Source organism: Onthophagus taurus, chromosome 11 (genome assembly GCF_036711975.1).
Source record: "Onthophagus taurus isolate NC chromosome 11, IU_Otau_3.0, whole genome shotgun sequence".
Classification (NCBI taxonomy): Eukaryota; Metazoa; Arthropoda; class Insecta; order Coleoptera; family Scarabaeidae; genus Onthophagus; species Onthophagus taurus.
Window position 1 is genome coordinate 4,192,624 of NC_091976.1, and position 9,135 is coordinate 4,201,758.

Genomic DNA, 9,135 nt, shown 5'->3' on the forward strand with positions numbered 1-9,135 from the left:
CCTCTTGCAGATTTCAAAATAGCCATCGCTGATGCTCTATGCAAATCAGGGAAGCCAGGGCTTTTAAAAAAAAGAGGAAGGCCCAAAACCAACCTTGAAGACGCCTTTGCACGGAAAAAGAGACGAGGAGCAGCTACTGATATTCCTCAAATGGAAGTTCGGAGGGACGGACTGGACCATCTACCTGAATGGAGAGTAAATGAGAGAAATCGTTGTAAATTTCCTGACTGCAAGTCCCAATCTTATATATATTGTACCAAATGTCAAGTAGCGCTATGTTTAAATAAAGAAAGAAATTGTTTTGTTCGCTTCCATACAGAGTGACAATATTTTATATTATGGTCGCAAGTTATATTTAATGCATGCTGTGTCATATTTGCTACGTACCAGTTTTTTTGTAATATGTTTGTTTAAAATTTGAATAAATTTTTTTAAATATTTTTCCATCAATTTGTGTATGTTTTTATACTTTGTCAATTTTTTTCTACTAAAAATAAAAAATCATGCAGTAAAGGGTTAATTAATTCAAAGTTTTATTTATCTTTTGTTTTTTGACATCCGCCGCTTGATCCTTTCCCCCTTGTCTTTTGACATACTTGACCACGTTACGAGGCTCCTATAAAGAGTGGACCCGAGGAGAATACCCTTCTCCGAGAATATACTCGGTGGCCTCTTACCACCTCACGCTCGGGGATGGTAACATTACAAAAGTTGTTTTTTTCTTTTTTCTTACGTACATTAGGAAAAAACCACTCACCGCTGCAGAAATTTTTGCGGAACTGGAGCTTATGACTGCTTCTGATATACCCGGTAATTCCGCTGATGTTTTTATTACACCCCTTGATGATAATCGGGATATCAGTGATGTTGATTCTGGAGACGAAGATTGCTATGATCCAGACAAATTGTCTGGTACTCAGCTAAAAGCGGAAGCTGAGCTGATAATCAGAGATAACAGAGGTGAAATGGTAGATGATGGTATACCCGATGATGATGATGACCCTCACCCACTCCCTAAAAGAAGAAAAGGAAAATCTGCGAAAAACACAAAAACTCTGAAAACAACAAAAACTTTAAATAATGCTTCTTTTAAAAAGTAAGGTGATCTGCCTATTAGAGAACGTCCATGTGAAAATACTTTCGTATCCAGATCAGTTACATCTCTGAATAAAGACTCTTCTCCAATCGAATTTTGGGAAGTTTTTATATCACAGGAAGTAGTGGATATGATTGTGACTCAAACTAACGAATACGCGAAGAAGAAAAACGACGATAAATTTTGTGTCTCGCAAGAAGAGGTTTATGTCGTTTTGGGTATTTTATATCTTAGCCGATATGTTCCACTTCCGCGTAAGTACATGTATTGGGAAATATCCGATGATGTCCACAATAGTTTGGTATCTAAGTCAATTAGACGAAACAGATTCAATGAAATTTTAAAGTATTTTCATGTTTGTAACAAATTTGAGTTGCCACAGAACGACAAAATGGGGAAAATCCGGAATTTTATGAATGTTCTGAATAGATCATTCATTGATAATTGTCGAATTAATCGTTTTCTAGCTGAGAAGATGAATCTAGATGAATCCATGATACCTTACTTTGGTCGACATGGTTGTCGACAATTTATAAAAGGAAAACCAATTCGCTTTGGGTTTAAAGCGTGGACATTAGCCCAATCAAATGGGTACTCATGCTGACATATATCAAGGTAAGAGTGCCACTGAACGAAGGGGCGTAGGGTTGGGCGAAAGTGTAGTTATGGATAGTTGTAATGTTATGTCTGAAGCGTACCCAGGAGTGTCCTTCTCTTTTTACTTTGATAACTTTTTTACGTGCTCCAGACTTTTGACAGAGTTGTCAAGAAAGGGAATGATGGGTACTGGAACTATACCTAATAAATTCATAATTAGCGTTGACCACAGCTAAAAGGACAATACTGTAAAATCCTTTATAATTGAAGAAGTATGAACCACTTCCGGGAGGTTGAAGAATATCTATATGTCTCCCATCAATAGCACCAACGCAGTTTTCAACTTGCCAGTAGGTTTTAAAGTCTTCCGCTATGTTCATCCAGTCTGACGCATTGCAAGGAAACTGAAATAAAAAACAATTGTTTTAAGGAGAATTCAAAACAAATCGTTCTTAAAAACCACATCGTTGACTCAATTTTTTGGTTTCAGACACTTGACCATTCTTCAAGAGGGTTTGAAGCTAGTGTACCCACTGTTTCATCCGCCCAATGTGTTACTTTAAGTGATTCGTCTGCACCAAGTACGTCCGCTGCTTGTACCCAAAAAAGAGCAACCAGGAAAAAGAGGAACGCATCAGCGTTGGACAAAAAACAAGAAAATTTTTTAGATGCTGCTACGACTGTGTTGACCAGCCAGAATAAGTTCCGCGTATTTTTAAACAATGTGGCTTTTCAGTTGGAAGACATGGACCGATGTCAACGAGTGATTGCAGAGAAACTAATATCCGACGTTCTGTTCTACGGCAAGTTAGGGAATTTAAAACCCTATTCTACAGTAATGACAGAACAATCAAACCATACCAACTTACAGTCACTTAATTATTCAACTCAAATGCAACCTATCATTCAAAACCAATATAGTAATCAATATCCGCATCATTCATACATCTCCCATCCTCCTAACTATTTTACACAACAGCTATGCAGTACACCGCCTTCTCAATATCCACCTACAGATACATCTGTAGTGCCTTCACCTGCAATTGCTAATACCAACTTTCTAAAAGCAGCAAGTGAACCTACCTTATATATATCAAATACTCACAACCAAGAGTTTCAAACTAAAGCAGTTACTACCTCTTCTGAAGAAAGAATTAACCGTCAAGATGTTGGGGATGAACTCGGACAGTTTTTGCATTTAGATAAAGTTCGTAATGATTAGCATTGAATATAACCTAACTTTCTACGTTTGTAACATGTTTTATTAACATTGTACACGTAATAAATTTGTTTTGTGATGTAGTTATATTTTTTTGTAGTTAATTAACCTTATATCTGTAATTTGTCTACGAATCTATGTTAATCATGGTGTGCTTACCTTTAAGAAGTCGTCTCTGAGAACATCAAAAATAGCTGTGCACGTTTCTGGCACAATTCTGCCAAGCGTTTGTGCCGATATCGCACAACTGAACTTCAGGTTTTCATAGCTTCTACCACTTGCTAAAAATTGAAGTGTGGCAATAAGGCATTCCTTAACAGAAATGGATTCTCTCATATTCGTATTTTTTTTTTTCAAGAAGATTATAAACTCGTTCAAGTAGATCTTCAAAACATTGATCATTCATGCGTAAATAGTTTCTGTAGTCTTGTGGCTCATTGGTAGCTATTTCAGTCAATAACGACATGTGGCTGAAACTATTTCGCTTTAATAGGCACTTCTTGGCCCACAAACGTGGAGGTTTCCTTTTTTTCTTTCTATTTAAACATATAACACCCGCGCATAGAGCTGTAACCGATTCACGTTGGGTTGGAAGTTGGCCAACATGTTCGACCGTCGATGGGGGGCTTAATGGATAACAATATTTCAATTTACCGCATCAATATACGGAGCAAGAAGTGGTATATCCCAATTGTTCTATGGTTCCTTGATGTTTCCATAAGTATTGCTTGGTAATGTTTGGCGTTTCGCCGGTCTGTTACCAAAAGTTTACTGGAAAAATATGGCACGCCAGCACGTAACATCAACACGAGTGCTCCAGTGACTGATGCGAGTAGGAGGACACACAACAACCACATCATAGTGGGGGATTAAAGAAGGAGACGCTGAAAAGTCTGCAAAAATAAAACAATAAGAGCTTGCCTAAAATGTGATGGACCGTTGCATATAGAATGTTTTGAAAACTTGCACACAACGTTATACCTGTATATTTTTAATTTATTAACTATTATTTAAATTATTCTATTAAGTATAAATATACATAAATAATGTTTCTAACATACATGTTGTTAATCACATCACATAAACACAAAAATAGCAACGTAGTATATCATTACGCTAAAATACTATGTTTCCGCGGTTTGTTACCAGCGGGTCGTTTACGATCCTGTTTCAAATTCTACTTTTGCAAATTAAAATATTTTTTAAATATTTTTTCCATGATATTTACTCCCATATGACATAAAAAAATCAAAAAATCGAAAAACAATCATGGGAACGAATGGGTTAATATAGAATATAATAATATATTAAGAAAGATGTAGAAGACCGAGTAAAACAATTTAAAGAAGATGGCCTGTACATGTCTGATGTAAATACTGTGCAATAATGTGCAAGTATTGTAGTATTCGTCTGGATGGTGACAAAAAAAATACATTGCAGAAGCATACAAAGTAGACAACCCATATAAACAAGAAATCTACGCCCGTACCTCAGGGGCAATTATCAGCAATAATCAGCAGTCCGATTCGAGCCTTGAAGAGAGCAACATCGCCTGGAGAGAGGTTGAAGAATTTGTCCGACCCGCTGCGTGAGCGAAGGAAGGGGGAAGGTTCATTTTCTACCTGGGTGACCTCGTCAAGGCGTAAGAAGCAGGATAAGTTTCTTTCGAAACTAAGAGCGCCATTTTTAGGGTTGGGTTGGGTTTTCCAAACCGTTTTGAGGTGGCAGAAATGCCTCTTAAAATGGAGAAGAAAACTTTATCCGCATCGTGTGTAGACTTTCGCTTGTTTGCAAGCGTGGTCGACACACACATTATCGATAAGAACGGGACATTGACACCCGTTCCACCAAGCCGTCCGCCTTCCCCGTTGAAAGCTACTAAATCTGCGCGTAAGGTCAGACCCGCCATCCCCGTGAAGGCGGCAACCAACGCTACCCCCGTTCTTGGCAAGACTGCCTCCCCTGTGGCGGCGGCAGCCAAATCATCAGGCCGCACCGCCTCCCTCGTGAAGGCGGCGACCAAGAAACCAGTTATTGGCAGAACTGCCTCCCCAGCGGAGGCGGCAGCCAAGGCAGGTATACCAGGCCGTACTGCTTCCTTAGAGGATGCGACGACCAGCGCGGCAGGCCGCACCGCCTCCCCTGAGCAGGTGGCGACGCACACGTAAGGTTAGTACCGCTATCCCCGAGAAGGCGACAACCGAAACAACCCCCGTTCTTGGCAGCACTGCCTCCCCAGTGGAGGCGAAAGCCATAGCACCATCAGGCCGTACTGCTTCCCTCGAGGATGCGACGACCAGCGCGGCAGGCCGCACCGCCTCCATCGAGGAGGCGGCGACCACCTCCACTCCGAGGTCATTCGCCGAGGCGTTGGCTTCCATCCCGGCGGGTAAAATGGATGTCGACGTGACAGTCGGTCCATCCAACGGGAAAAGGAAGGCCAGCAGCGACCTGGAGGACGAGTACTCGGAAGCCGTGCGTCCTCGATTGGAACACGTTTCCAAGCGGGTCCCCCCGGTAATCCTTCATGCGAAGGAAAACTGGGATTCCATTTCGGCGGAGATGGCGAGACTTCGGATCGCCTTTTCGAAAGCCAGAGCGGTTCCGCAAGGAATCAAGATTGAGCTCCCCACCGCGGAAGCCTATCGCGCCCTGGTGAAGATGTTGATGGCTGGTAAACACCAGTACCACACATTCTCGCTACCGGAGGAAAAGCCGTTAAAGGTGGTTTTTCGAGGCGTCCCTATCAGTATCGGGGAGGACAGCATTGCTGCCGACCTGAGAAAACAGGGATTCTGGCCCGATACGGTAAAACGTATGCGCCAGGGCTCTGAAAGGAGGCCGATCCCGTTAGTCCTGTGCGTCTTGAAAAAGACCGCGGACGCCAAACGGATCTTTGACCTCAAGACGGTCATGGCTTTAACCATAACTGTCGAGAGCGCCAAGAAGAAGACGGAAGTCGGCCAGTGTCATCGCTGTCAGCGTTACGGCCACTCCCAACGAATGTGCAACGGTGCACCTCGTTGCGTGAAGTGCGCTGGTGACCATCCGACGGCTTCCTGTGTCAAAGCAAAGGATGCGCCCGCCAAGTGCGTCCTTTGCGGTGGCCCTCATACCGCCAACTACAAAGGGTGCCCAAAACACCCGAAGGCGGCGGAAACGAGGGCGCCGGCGGCAGCCCCAAAGGTCAAAGCGACCGTTCCCCCGAAAGCACCTATTCAGGCGCAAAAGGGGGACAAAAAGGCTCCAGTAGTCGCGGCGAAACCCGTGAAAGCGGTTAGTAGTCAGGCGAAAAAGCCGAAAGGCAACGCTAACGTTGCCCCCAAAGCGAACGCTCCAGCTACCAAGGTAGTTCGGAAAGAGGTCGCGGCGCCTAAAGCTAAGCTCAACGAGCTGAAGCAAAAGGCGGCCGACGACCCCCCAAAGCTGTCGAGGTCGCAGAGGAGGCGTCACAATAGGAGGCTTCGTAAAAGCGGGTCGATCGCGGTGGCTGAAACACCATTCCCGGTCAATGTTGCGGCACAGGCGGCGGTTGAACCCCCAACCGACTCCCTCGTCAACATACTGGCGATGATGAGCGAGGTCATCCAAATCGACAAATCCGATAGGGACGCGCGAGTTAAGTTGTGCGTCCAAATCATGTCCGAGATGATGAAACTCTTATGATGACTCATCGAAGACCGAGAGTACCGCATTCGCTTGAGTTGGCTTATTGGAACGCCAACGGCCTTGTCTGCAAACAGAATGAACTTCGCGAGTTCGCCGAAAGGTACGACCTTGACGCGATACTCATTTGCGAAACCCATCTGCGAGCGGGCGACAGGCCACGGCTGCCCAATTATCGCTTCTATCGAAACGATAGAGTTGGAGCAAGAGGCGGCGGGACAGCCATCTTTGTAAGGACCAGTTTGGATCATTACGAAGATCTGACTCCCCCTCTTCAACATCTCGAAGCTACTACGATTGTGGTACGAACACTATCGGGGTGCGTCCGCTTAGTCGCCGCCTACAATCCGCCGAATCGGCGGTTGTTGGAAGACGATCTAACGGGTGTCTTGGATACGGACAAAGGCGTTGTTATCGCCGGTGACCTAAACGCTAAGCACCCATCGTGGAACAGTCGGATCGCAAACGCGAACGGTAAAATACTGCGGAGTTTTACCGACGAGACGGGCATTGTCACCGATGCCCCCGCCGACCACACGTATTACCCGTCGAACGAAGGGCAACGATCTGACGTTTTGGACGTGGTTGTAATTAAAGATGTCCGACTAGTTCATAGAGTTACCACGCTCAACGAACTTAGTTCCGATCATCTCCCTGTGCTGCTGCAGCTAGGAGACGTCCCGGACGTTCGCGTCCCGGTTGAACGTTCCACTGTATCGTGGCCGGCTTTTAGCGACCACTTGCACCACAATATGGGACAAATACGACCGATCCAAAACGCTCAGGAACTGGATGAGGCTGTTGAACGACTCACGGTCGCAATCGAGGATTCTCTTCGATACGCGACCAACACGATTCCCGTAAAGGACCATCGATGGGTGCTTCCGGCGCTCATCAGGGAACTTATGCGGGAGCGTGATCGCGTCAGGCGGACTTATCAGCGCAATTGGGATCAAGATCTCAAGCGTCGCTATAACCGTCTGCGCGGTGATGTGAGAAGGGAGCTCGCGGAGTTCCGATACGCGTCTTTCGACGCCAAACTCGACGCCCTGAACACCGAAGACGATCACTCCTGTTGGAAGATGGTCAAGGTGCTGAAGGGGAACACGACGCGCATGCCACCCATTCACGGTGAAACCGGAATGGCTTTCACTCTCGAAGAGAAAGCAGAGGCTCATGCCGATAACTTCGAAAACCAGTGCAGCCCGCTATGCGACGATGACGAAGATGAAGATTTCATCGATCGAGTCGAACGCGTAGTGAGTAGGCGGCTGGCCGTAGAAGATCGTCGGCATATCGAGCACGCTTCTCCGGCCGAGGTGAAAGAGGCAATCGTGAGATGTAAGTCGAAGAAGGCATCGGGACCGGACGGGATAGGAAACGCTGCTTTAAAGGCCATGCCTTTAAAAGCGGTCGTTTCGCTGACGGGAATCATCAATGCGGCGTTCCGGCTGCGGCATTTCCCTACCAAGTGGAAATGCGCGGACGTCGTCGTGTTACCGAAACCCGGGGCGAACCTAACGTTCCCGCAAAGCTACAGGCCCATCAGTTTGCTTTCTTGTCTCGGCAAGGTATGCGAGAGGATCGTCCAGACGAGGCTACAAAGATCAGTTCAAGATCTTAAGCTCATTCAGGACGAACAGTTTGGTTTCCGACCCAAACATTCGACCGTACACCAGGTACTGCGACTTGTCGAATACATAACCGAAGGCTTCAATCGAAAGCAAAGCACTTGTGCGGCGCTTTTCGATGATGCCAAGGCGTTCGACAAAGTATGGCATGAAGGACTTTTGTTCAAAATGCTAGAAGCGGGCGTGCCCCTGGCGTTGGTTCAATTGATCGCGTCCTATCTTGGCGGTAGGAAGGCGCGCATCAAATTGAACGGTACGCGTTCGACAGAGCGAATCCTAACTGCTGGCGTCCCTCAGGGGTCGTTGCTTTCACCGATACTCTTTTGTATCTTTGTTAGCGACCTACCCCGGTGCGAGGGCACTCAGTTAGCGATGTACGCCGACGATGTGTGCATCTACAGCAGATCTTGGTCCCCCGAGATCGCCGCTCGTAGACTGCAGACAGCATCGGATCAGCTGCAAGACTACTTCGCAAAGTGGCGGGTCAAAATCAACGCTGATAAAAGTACCGCAGTACTCTTTACTCGGCGTAGACAGAGACCCCCCGATGCGTTGGTACTGCGAGGGAACGAGCTTCCCTGGCATTCCGAAACCAGGTATTTGGGTGTCATTCTGGACTCTAAACTAACTTGGAAAAGTCACATCGAGGCCATGGCGAACCGGGCGAAGGTAGCTCTGGTCAATCTGTACGCTCTGATAAATCGCCGAAGTAAGTTGGATCCTCTCCGGAAGATTCGACTCTACAAAGCGGTTATCAGACCTGCGATGACATACGCTTCTTCAGTCTGGGGTTACGCCGCGCACTCGCACGTGCAAAAACTCCAAGTGGTTCAGAACAAGGTCCTAAGGATGGCATTCGATGCTCCTTGGTTTGTCAGTAATGCGACACTGCACAATGATTCCCAGATGGTGACCATCGAGGAATT

At 46.0% G+C, this 9,135-nt stretch overlaps 1 protein-coding gene across 2 annotated transcripts in view; it reads right to left on the reverse strand.

The window, feature by feature from the left end:
- Nucleotides 1–3,133: 3,133 nt before the first annotated feature.
- Nucleotides 3,134–9,135, reverse strand: part of LOC111422252 (uncharacterized) — a 31,456-nt gene continuing 25,454 nt past the window's right edge. For both annotated transcript variants that reach the window (XM_071199852.1, XM_071199851.1), the window contains one exon: nucleotides 3,134–4,401. The gene's annotated coding sequence lies outside the window, so the exon portion shown is untranslated. The remainder of the gene's footprint in view (nucleotides 4,402–9,135) is intronic.